The sequence below is a fragment of the Mercenaria mercenaria genome, chromosome 2 (assembly GCF_021730395.1).
Source record: "Mercenaria mercenaria strain notata chromosome 2, MADL_Memer_1, whole genome shotgun sequence".
Lineage (NCBI taxonomy): Eukaryota > Metazoa > Mollusca > Bivalvia > Venerida > Veneridae > Mercenaria > Mercenaria mercenaria.
In genome coordinates, this window is record NC_069362.1 from 35,680,040 (window position 1) to 35,692,675 (window position 12,636).

At 36.4% G+C, this 12,636-nt stretch overlaps 1 long non-coding RNA gene across 1 annotated transcript; it reads right to left on the reverse strand.

Annotated features, from left to right (window-relative positions):
- Nucleotides 1–1,481: 1,481 nt before the first annotated feature.
- On the reverse strand, nucleotides 1,482–5,284 carry LOC123562663 (uncharacterized). Its single transcript, XR_008369445.1, has 3 exons — nucleotides 5,145–5,284; nucleotides 4,841–4,942; nucleotides 1,482–1,559 (listed from the first exon to the last, which is right to left on the reverse strand). It is a non-coding gene; the product is annotated as an uncharacterized LOC123562663 (long non-coding RNA).
- Between the last annotated feature and the right edge of the window lie 7,352 nt (nucleotides 5,285–12,636).

The following is a 12,636-nucleotide window of genomic DNA, read 5'->3' on the forward strand; positions in this document are numbered from 1 at the left end:
TCGAGAGGTTCTCAAGTTATTGATTGGAAATGGTTTTCCATGTTCAGGCCCCTGTGGCCTTGACCTTTAATAAAGTCACCTAAAAATCGTTAGGGTTCATCTACTCTGCATGACCAATCATCCTACGAAGTTTCATCATTCTGGGTCAAGTGGTTCTCAAGTTACTGACCGGAAATGGTTTTCAATGTTCGGGCCCCTGTGACCTTAACCTTTCACAGAGTGACCCCAAAATTATTAGGGGTCATCTACCCTTTATGACCAATCATCCTATTAAGTTTCAGCATTCTGGGTCAGGTGGTTCTCAAGTTACTGACCGGAAATGGTTTTCAATGTTCAGGCCCCCGTGACCTTGACCTTTAATGGAGTGACCCCAAAATCGATAGGGGTCATCTACTCTGCATGACCAATCATTCTATGAAGTTTCAACATTCTGGGTCAAGTGGTTCTCTAGTTATTGATCAGAAATGGTTTTCAATGTTCAGGCCCCTGTGACCTTGACCTTTGACGGAGTGACCCCAAAATCAATAGGGTTCATCTACTCTTCATGACCAATCATCCTGTGAAGTTTAAACATTCTGGGTCAAGTGGCTCTCTAGATATTGATCGGAAATGGTTTTCAATGTTCAGGCCACTGTGACCTTGACATTTGACGGAGTGACCCCAAAATCAATAGGAATCATCTACTCTTCATGACCAATCATCCTATGAAGTTTCAACATTCTGGGTCAAGTGGTTCTCTAGTTATTGATCAGAAATGTTTTTCAATGTTCAGGCCCCTGTGACCTTGACCTTTGACGGAGTGACCCCAAAATCAATAGGGATCATCTACTCTTCATGACCAATCATCCTATGAAGTTTAAACATTCTGGGTCAAGTGGCTCTCTAGATATTGATCGGAAATGGTTTTCAATGTTCAGGCCACTGTGACCTTGACATTTGACGGAGTGACCCCAAAATCAATAGGGGTCATCTACTCTTCATGACCAATCATCCTATGAAGTTTCAACATTCTGGGTCAAGTGGTTCTCTAGTTATTGATCGGAAATAGTTTTCAATGTTCAGGCCCCTGTGACCTTGACCTTGGACGGAGTAACCCCAAAATCAATAGTGGTCATCTACTCTGCATTTCCAATCATCCTCTGAAGTTTCAACATTCTGGGTCAAGTGGTTCTCTAGTTATTGATCGGAAATGGTTTTCAATGTTCAGGCCCCTGTGACCTTGACCTTTGACGGAGTGACACCAAAAACAATAGGGGTCGTCTACTCCAGCAGCCCTACAACCCTATGAAGTTTGAAGGTTCTAGGTCAAATGGTTCTCCAGTTATTGCTCTGAAATGAAGTGTGACGTACGGACGGACGGACGGACAGGGCAAAAACAATATGTCTCCTGGGGGAGACATAAATATGGTCTGATAAGTTTTAGCACAGAAAGTCACTATATATAACTTTATGATCAATATTTAATATATCTCTCGACCTACCTTCTCGCGCGAAGAAAATTTCCTGGAAATCTTTGTTCATCACCTGATACTTGTTTTTCATTTCAATTCCTGACAGTGCTGAAATAACATGTTAACGATTACATGATGAATGCCGTCAAACTGGATTTTCATAAAATAAATTACACATATGTATTTTCTCGTGACTCTGTACCATGCAGAACTGACACTGCACCATTCAAAACTGAAACTGTACCAACCAGCCCGCTTAATTCAATAGGGAGAGCGCCGGTCTACGGATCGCGAGGTCGTGAGTTCGATCCTCGGGCGGGACGTATGTTCTCCGTGACGATTTGATAAAAGATACTGTGTCTGAAATCAATCGTCCTCCACCTCTTTTATGTGGGGAAGATGGCAGTTACTTGCGGATTACAGGCTTGTACTGGTACAGAATCCAGGAACACTGCTTAGGTTAACTGCCCGCCGTTACATGACTGAAATACTGAAAACGGCGTTTAACCCAAAACAAAACAAAACAAAGACACTGCACCATGCAGAATTTACACCGTGGCATGCAGAACTGATTTTGCACCACGAACAAATGATTTTGTACCAAGCAGAGTTAATTCAGTACTTTTAAAACTGATACTACTTTATGCAGAAACTGTATCATGGAGAGCTGACATGACAATGTCCAATGCAGAACTGACTCTGTACCATGCAGAAAGACTCTGTATACTGAAACTGACTCTACCATGCAGAACTGACTCTGTATCCTGAAACTGACTCTGTTCTACGCAGGACTGACTCTGTATCCTGAAACTGACTCTGTTCTATGCAGAACTGAACCTGTATCCTGAAACTGACGCTGTACTATGCAGAACTGACTCTGTATCCTGAAACTGACGCTGTTCTACGCAGGACTGACTCTGTATCCTGACACTGACTCTTTACTATGCAGGACTGACATGTATACTGAAACTGACGCTGTACTATGCAGGACTGACTCTGTATCCTGAAACTGACTCTTTACTGTGCAGGACTGACATGTATACTGAACCTGACGCTGTACTATGCAGAACTGACTCTGTATCCTGAATCTGACTCTGTTCTATGCAGGACTGACTCTGTATCCTGAAACTGACTCTGTACTAAACAGGACTGACTCTGTATCCTGAACTGACTCTTTACTATGCAGGACTGACTCTGTATAATGAAACTGACGCTGTACTATGCAGGACTGACTCTGTATCCTGAAACTGACGCTGTACTATGCAGGACTGACTCTGTATCCTGAAACTGACCCTGTACTATGCAGGACTGACTCTGTATCCTGAAACTGACTCTTTGCTATGCAGGACTGACTCTGTATCCTGAAACTGACTCTGTACTATGCAGGGCTGACTCTGTATCCTGAAACACCTGACTCTGTACTATGCAGAACTGACTCTGTACTAAGCAGGACTGACTCTGTATCCTGAAACTGACTCTGTATCCTGAAACTGACTCTACACCATGCAGAACTGACTCTTAACTATACGGAATTAACTCTGCACCATGCTCCAAACAGAACGTGGTCTGCACCATGCAGAACTGACTAAACGTCATGCAGAACTGACTCTAAACCGTACGGAACTGACTCTGCCCCGTGCTTTATACAGAACTAGCTCTGCACCATAAAGAATTGACTAAGCACCATGTGGAATTGACTATGTACCATACAGAACTGACTCTGTTCCATTTGTAACTGAGTATGCTCCAAGAAGAAGATTTTGTACCATGTAGAATTACTCTGCTCCATGCAGAACTGACTGTGTACCATACAGAACTGACTCTGCGCCTTATAGAATGACTCAGCTCCATGCAGAATAAAGCCACTATACAATACCATGCAGAACGGACTATATAAGGTGCAGAAATGACTCTGCTCACGGCAAAAATGACAATGAAAAATATAGAACCGACTCTGCATTATACAGAACTGACTCTGCATTATACAGAACAGGCTCTCCTTCTCGCAGAATTGACTCTCTACCTTACAGAAAGACTCTGTTCCCAGCAAAACTGACTGTGTACTATGTAGAACTGATTCTGCTCCATGCATTATTACTCTGTTCCATGCAGAAATAACTCTCTACCTTACAGAAAGACTCTGTTCCCAGCAAAATTGACTGTGTACCATGTAGAACTGATTCTGCTCCATGCATTATTACTCTGTTCCATGCAGAAATAACTCTGTATCATCCAGTACTGACTCTTTATTATACAGAACTAAAATCTGCACCATGCAGAACCTACTCTGCACCATGCAGCATTGACTCTGCGCCATGCAGACCTGACTTTGCACCAAACAGAATTGACTCTTCACCATACAGAACAGACTGCACTTTGCACCATGCAGAATGAATCTTCTTTGTGTGGAAATGATTGTTCCGTGTAGAAGCTGAACTGACTTTGCACGATACAGAATGAATCTTCACTTTGCACCATGAAGATGACTCTGGGCTGTGCAGAAATGACTCTGCACCAATTAAAACTGAGTCACTCTGCACCATGAGAACTGACTCTGCACTTTGCACCATCATACCATGCAGAATGACTGTGTTCTGTGCATAAATGAATTTGTACCATTCAGAACTGACTCTGCACTATGCAGTACTGACTATGCACATTGCACCATACAGATTGACTTAAGTCTGTGCAAACATGGCTCTGTACCATAAATGTCTGACTCTGCTACAAGAAGAACTGACTCTGTAATATGCCGAAACGACCTGTATCATGCAGGACTGACTCTGTACAACTCTGAACACATACAAACTATGTACCAGTATTAACTGCGTACCAGTACTTACACTTTGAATATTTACCCGGTACCAAAACTATTTCTGCACCCGGTACCTATCCTGTACCAGTACTAACCCTGTATCAGTGCTTACTCTATGAATACTATCCGGTACCACTATTATCTCTGCACCCTGTACTTACCCTGTACCAGTACTAACCCTGTATCAGTGCTTACTCTATGGATACTATCCGGTACCACTATTATCTCTGCAACCAGAACTTACCCTGAACAAGTATTAACCCTTAATCATAACTAGCTCTGCATCAGTACTAACCCAGTTTTAAGTCTGTACCAGTAATTACCCTGTGCACTATTCCAGTACCTACATCATACGTATTTGAAAACTTTCCCAAATGTATAAGCGGCCAAATAAAAGGCGATTAATAATGAACTGTCATGGACATTGTTATTGAATACGTTTATCTTATACAGGAATTGAACCTCGAATTTTCATTTCCGGATGGGCTTGTAAAAGTCAGTTAAAATTTATCTAACAGACTTTAAAATGAAAACTATACAGAGTATATTAGCATTGTAAAAGAGTTATATTTACCTTCCATTTTTTCCATTTTTTGCCTGACAATGATTGTATCCAAACTGCTCAAATATTCTAAACTTGCGGGTATCTGTTTTGGTGCCTCACTCATCTCCGTTGCTATAACATATACAATAATATATCTGTGTTGGGTTTTGTTATTATTGAAAAATACAATACTTTAAAATAAACAGTAACTAGTAAAAAATTCATTACTTTGACGTTTACTTGGTAAATGAAACAAGCAACAACAGAGAGAGAGAGAGAGAGAAAGAGAGAGAGAGAGAGAGAGAGAGAGAGAGAGAGAGAGGAGTTATCTTACTTCCTTTCGGCTGTTCTGTTACCGGGCCAACACTCGACATGTTTGATCTTGTATGTTCTTGGCCCCTAAAATATGAAATAAGACAGGATAACAAGTGAACGAAGAATTGCCATGCAATAAATAGTCACATACTGGAAAGCACTTAATTTTCAACACTGCACTATAATACAATGTATCAGTATAATATAATAGACTACAGTTCGATTACGTTTTCAACCCAAAATTTTTCTACTTGCATAATGATCTTTCTATTTTTTGATTATGTTTTGTTTTAGCTTGAGCTCACGTGTTTCTTATACAAGACAAACTAAAATATGGAACCCTGAGTGAAGGTAACAAAAGGCAATCTTTACTGTTTACAAACATAATGTTTACAAAAACGAACTGTATAGTCTAGTCCAGATTTCAATAAATGTGAGAGGTACAGGCATTTTGTTAGTATTTGGTCCCATATACCTTTTTAGTATAATTTGGGTATGCTGAATTCAAAAATATATGTTGGCCATCTGACAAATGATTTTTGTAGGTCAAGATGGCGGAAAACAAAATGGCCGCCAAATTAAGATATTTCTAATATAAATATATAATAGTATTACGATTATCCAAAAATTAGTGGGTTTTTTTATCAAAGTTATGTGTAACATAGTAACAGATTAAATTAACAACACTTTTTTCAAAGATAAATAACTTTTAATCCAAATGTGTGCTCCGTTAGGAGAAAAACGCAATTAAAAACCCACTCTAACTTCACTATTTCGCCAAAAAGATGGTTATTAAATAATTCACGTCGGTTATAATTGCAAAACTATTGCTGAATACAGTACACTAATTTTATATTTGGAATTACTTTACAGGACAGAAGCTAAATATATAAACTGTTTATCATATAATTATTTGTTTCAAAATAATATAGATTGCAATATTTGCTTTATTTCATGTTAATTTACTGCCTCGAGTTCATACAGCTGGTAATGCTGTTATATATACATTATCTATATCTGTGCATAAGAGCCCAGTCTATTTACATTCACATCTGAGGGTCCTACATCCAGATGTACACTTGCAAGTAATAAACTCAATACAAACTTGAGGAATTGGATCACAGGTAATAAGAACTGGCTTTAGTGTGTCATCTGTCACTTTCCATCCCATGTCGGAAGGTACAGGCAGGTCTGAATTGAGAACAATTGATTGGTTCCATACCAGGACTTGATAATGAGATCTTCTAATGTGAAATGAGCAAGTATCACAGGTTGGGGGTATGTGTTCAGGACTTGTAGACCTGCCAAACATAACATTTTTAGCACTGTCAGTACTTACAGCATCTTGGCCATACATTTTGCAAATGTGATATTCACAGTTCTTCATTACTTCATTAGACAGTTGTTCATATCAAAGACCTTCTATCAGTTTTGCACTTTCTGTAAACACTTTAAATACAGATCTTTAGGGATTCTCCAGAAATTGGATGTTATGTCACAGCCAGTCAGAATGCATGAAAGGCAAGTAGATTTCTACGCAACTCTTATTGAGGTTTTATTTAACACTATGTTGACTTGGATGTATTTTCGTTTTTCCACTGTTCCAGCCATCATCAATACTTCTGCATTTATTTCCTGCAAGTGGCAAAGTAAGAGAAAATACGTCAGTATCTCTGGCAGAAACAACAACAGTGACATAATTTGATCGTTTACTGCTGTGAACAGCATGGAGAATGATTCTTGTGTCAGCTTCCTCGCATTTAGCCTTTAATTCATCCAAATTAAGTTCAATGACAGTGTTTTCAACAGTTTCTTCATCCTAAAGGCCGATGCCAACAACCAACGTCTTTTCTGTAGGCGATTGCATGATCAGCTTCTGATAAAAATTTACATCAATTTTATTTGCTGGAAGTGCCAAAAATTTACACCAGATTTCAAATAATTCATTGATATTTGCAAACCACCCATTCTGGGGCACTGCCCGTTTCAAATCCACATGCTTAAAGTAAAGAGCCTGATCGACAGTTATAACTGAATGTGACTGTCCCAGTCTTTCTGATATATGCATACACTTCTGAACAATAGTGTTAAATGTCTCGATATCTCTCATTCTCAATAAAATTCAGCGGAATAACATGACCAGTTTCAGGATCCATTGATTCCAGGTTTTGTTTTTCAGCTAAAGATGCGTCTACTATTAGTATGTCTCTGTAGCTCAATCTGTGTTCTGCGCTATGAAATAGGTTAACTAAATGTTTTAACCTAGTCATCTAGTGCTATGTACTTGCAAGTCCTATGTGTTTAGGGGTCCATTTTTTACCACTCATTCCTCCATAAACAATATCTTGTGCTACACTTAATAATTTTGTTTGCCTATCAGATTCGGGATCTTTATGGTCAAATTCTTCATCTTGAAGCTCTTGGCCACCATATGTTGAATTTAGAAACATGAAAAGACACTCCGGAACACAATTTACTGAAACATTTTCAGTCACACTCAGTCCAGAATGTCCTTCCAGAGAGAACATATTAGACCTTAATTTAAGTGCTACGTATACAGTTGTCAAGAAGTCGTCACTGGAATATTTCTGTATTGTCAGCCGTTCATCACTATTACCAGCAGTATTATAATGGGCATCTCTAAGCATTGACACAGCACGCTCATATGGAACAAGAAGTGTATTCATTTCATCAGGAGATATATGTAGTGGAGTTACAAACTAAAACTGGTTTCTCAGTTTACGTTGTAAGGCTTCTTTGAAAGATAATATTCTAGAATTAAACGTATGACAAAGAATTGTTGAAGAAGTCTCTTCAGTACGTATGTGGTATATGTTTCAACTGTCTGAAAGCTGCAGTATTTATGATTTCATTGCAGCATACCCATGTTCATGTAAAAGAAAGATCATGGCAAGATCTGTATTTGAATTGTCCGACTTGGTTTTGCGAACTCTGTATCTAAAAGAATTTAAACATTTTTATGATATTTGCCCTCCGTTGACACCAGAGAGTCATAATCGCACTGTGTTGGCATGTTTAGCATCCTTTAAAATACTATCACTGACTAGTTATGTTAAAGTTTTGTTTTTTTTTGTTTTGTTTTTTGTCTTGACAGAACATACACATTTCTTAATTTAGTAGGAGTATATGATAAGTTTGATGAGGATGCAGCTTAATCTGATGTTTGTTCTATATTAAACTTAACTTTGTCTGAATAGTATATATTAGTTCTTTGTGGACAAAATTAGAATAACACTTTCTATGGCAACGTATTTTGTCATTTTCATCTGTTTTTTTTTTCAGTTCTACTAATGACTTCATATTTATATATATATAAAAACACCGAAGTGTAGTGTAATCACACAACCAAAGCAGGTTAAGTTTGACTATTTTTATTAAAAGACCAACGTTTCGGCTTCATATTTAGAAAAAATCTCTAAACAAATCTTGATTCAGCACACTCTTTTAGAGATGTTATGCCTTGAGGCTGTTTAGTCTAAAGTTTTGTCAGATTTTGCCTCCTGACAAATGATGCACTTTTCTGTGCTATCTTGAAATGGTCCCTTGAGATGCAAAGTCTTGTCCATTCTCACTTTGGAATATTTTAACATCTATTAAACAAAATAATATTCATTACTTATCATTCACAAGCAATTATAGTATATAAAAAGCTAGCATTTACAAATTCTTATAAATGAACTTATCGCAGATACTGAAAGTTAAAATAAATACAATTTCACCAAATCTTAAAATAAAACAAAGTATATAAAGCGAAGCATTTCTAAAAATGTTTAGAAATAAAATATACATGTAGATTTGGCCTACCTGTAAAAAAAACTTCGAAAAGTCCTGATTCCATGAAGTATTCTCGACATCTCTAAAACCTTAATGATCATGAAAGAGTATGTTCTTGTCAGAGTTAATGTACATTAAATAACAGGTAAAACACTCCAAAGAGTTTAGATAAGGACTTTAAAAAACATGATTTGACTCAGATTGTTATTGTGATAGAGACCTGGGGCCGTATTCATAAAGCATCTTAAGTATAATTGATTATTGATTATTTACTTAAGTATTACTTAGGTAAGAAATTTATTGTACTTAAGTACATTTGTTATTCATAAAACAACTTAATAAGTAATTCTTGGCTTTTATTGTGGACGAAAACATTAAAAAAACACACACATTAGTTTCAGACAGATACAACATGCACAAGGTTTTATCTGAAAAAAAACCACTTTAATCGTACTCACGATGCCATTTTGTTTTCTGACTTAAGTCATTTCTTGCGTATCTTAAGTTAAAACTGTTTTATGAATAGGACTTAAGTTTTTTTACTTAGACTTAAGCTGAAATCACCACAAACTTAAGTAAAATCTTCAACTTAAGTCAAAATTTATACTTATTATGCTTTATGAATACGGCCCCTGGATTGTTTATACTAATTAAGTTCACATTAGCCTTAATCTTAATCCCTGTCACACTTAATTTTCATCAATTATTATGATGCTAAGGTATTAGAAAGTTGATTATTAAAAAAAAAAAGGATCTTACCAGGATAAAATACGTTCTACATGGTATTCTGTTCATTACAAACAATGTCATGTTAATTAAGTTTTAACTTCCCCATTGTTTATTTTTTCTTAAATGACTATTTTAAAACTGCAAAACCATTTCATCAAAATATCATTTTCTTTTTTGACATAAAATTCCAGCGGAAGTTTTCGATCTAATACTTAGTCTCATTTTTCTATTCTATAAATGATGCTGGATATTTGTTTTAAAAATTGTCTTCAAATTCCCCTTTTTGAACCCCTTAAAGTTCACATTTTAACTTGTGATATATTTTATTGATAAATATTTACTCAATTATACTAATAACATGAAATAATTTGTTGAAACATATTTAAAGATAAGATTTGTATTTTAAAATAGTATCGATGGAAAAGTTTTTGTTAAAAACAGTGGTCATTTTTGCCCCCATTTTTAACCCTTTCAGAGGCATTTGCCAGATGTTCAACATATATTTTTGGATTCAGCATACCCAAAATATGTTAAAAAAGTATGTTGGACCAAATACTAACAAAATGCTTGTAACTTCTTAAATAAGCTGATATCTGCAAAATCGGACTAGACTAGTATACTCTGATATCTTTCAATGATGTGTAAAGAATATTGTACTATACATACTTTACGTTATAACATGACACCTGGATGAAAACTTTGCAAATTCGACGAATTAGTATCCCCCGCCAAATACGTTTGTGGTAAGGAAAGGTACAGAAATATATCCGGCAAAAAAGTAAGCAATTTGGAAGTGGATGTGGGGTGGGGGGCGGGGGCGGTGAGAGGCGTATGTGTGACCGGATGAGGGTACATTAAACATCCAGCTGGCTTACGGGAGGCCGGTAGTGTTGCCCAAGTGCCCGTTTCTGAAGATACAATGCACGGAGGGGCACCTCTTGTCTTCCTCCGCCATTAAACTTTAAAGACCATTTAAAACGTGAATATTTGAGTTCGGTGTAATACCAGACTGAACTGAAATGAAGATGCAAGATACAAGATACAAATTTTATTTAAACTCGGTGTTAATATACAGACAACATTAGCTATGTATAGCTATTGACCGACATAATGGTCATGCGCAAGAACCTGGTCCTTAATTTAGAATTACTTCCCTTGGTTGTTACTATAAATAGCTTATATTGTAACGTTTTCATTACTGGCCATAATGAAAAATTGAGACCACTTTTCTGTAGTACAACATGCATGTTACATCCAATTTTTAGGTGTTTTTTGACCTATCGTTATTTTTGAGTGGACTTAGAATTTTTTTTTTTAAGATTAACTTCCCTTTGTTGTTACTATAAATAATATATCTATATATATTGTAACTTTTTTATAATTGACTGTAGGGAAAAATCAAGACTACTTTTCTGTGGTACAACATAGATGTTACTTTCAAATTTTAGGTGTATTTTAAGGTATCTCTTCCTGGTAAGGAGTTATTTGTGGATTTAGAAAAACAAAACTTACTTCCCTTTGTTGCTACTATAAATAACTTATTTTCTGGTTGTTAGCAAAACCTAAACAAACTTCTTTCTGTAAAAGTTGTAAATCATTTTGTGAATATTGTTGTAGATAACGGACCCGTCATTACAAACACGTGTGGGGAATTATTGCTAACATAATTTGTATTTTTACACTGACACACATAAATATTCTCTTTGTTCTATGTTATTTATTTAACTTCATCAAGTTTACACGTAAACTTTGTTTTGAAAGAAATCAAATTGCATCAAAAGGAAATGACTTCAGAAAAAGTTGCATAAACTATACAAACTTCTTTCTGTAAAAGTTGTAAATCATTTTGTGAATTATTGTAGATAATGGACCCGTCATTACAGACACGTGTGGGGAACATTGCTAAGCAGTGGAGGGGATGTTGTGCAGAATCCTTCACAAATGCTGACCAGTACTGCTTGACTTGTGAGTAGTTATAATTTCAAAATAATGGTTAATCAGTATATGTTATTTTTGTGTGATGATAGAGTCTAGTTAGAGAGCACATTAGGCAGTTTAAAGGACTGCTGGTGTCATGTTGGATCCCCGCCCGGTAAGGTGAATGATCTCTTAGATGACAGTAGAATATCATTGGCCCCAGACTCATGTAAGGAACTTATGTTATTTGCAATGAACAAGTTAGTATTGGTACATCATCCACAAAAGCTAGATAGGTTAATTGATAACTGTTCCATAATTGATTTACTCATGAAATACAGTGATAAACAGATTTCAAACAAATGATACTTGGGTCTTGGTTAGAACCTGTTCTTGAGTCTGTACAAGCTTTGGAACAACAGGGCAGACTGTTATGAGTTTGATTTCATTGCGTGGCAACAAAAAGTGATTAAATATCCAAGACTGGGAATATTTAGATGAATTGAAATCCTTTGTAATGTTGTAAACTGAACAAAAACAAGCAATTAATCCTTCTGTTTGTATAAGTTGTTATATTCTTGCCAGCAGTTTTGTTTCTATCGTTGCCCAATGATAAAAAGTAAAATCCATGCTATAGAGTGTTAAGGATATTGAGAAATGTGTTCCTAAGATAAGGTTGAATTTATGAAATGTCAGGTTTTGTCCCAGTTAATCCTGAATTAAAACCTTATATTTTCTGATAACTGACTATTGGCCCAGTTTACAGTGTGCAGTGGGTTCCTTTGCTTTTTATGTTGTGCTTTCTTTTTGCCTTATAATTATGTATTTTCTTTAAAGATTACCTTGATAAATAATTTACTTTCATAAGAGCATCAGTTGCAGGTCCGGCTTTGTGTATTCAGGTTTTGGATGTGGAAATAATTTTGTCCATCTGTCTTTCCATCTATCCATTTGTCTATCTGTTTGCCTGTCTGTCCATCTGTTTGTCTGTCTGTCCATCTGTTCTTACACCTATCCATCTGTTTGTCTGTCTGTTTGTCTATCTCTTTTTGATCCTTCTTTGGTCCTTT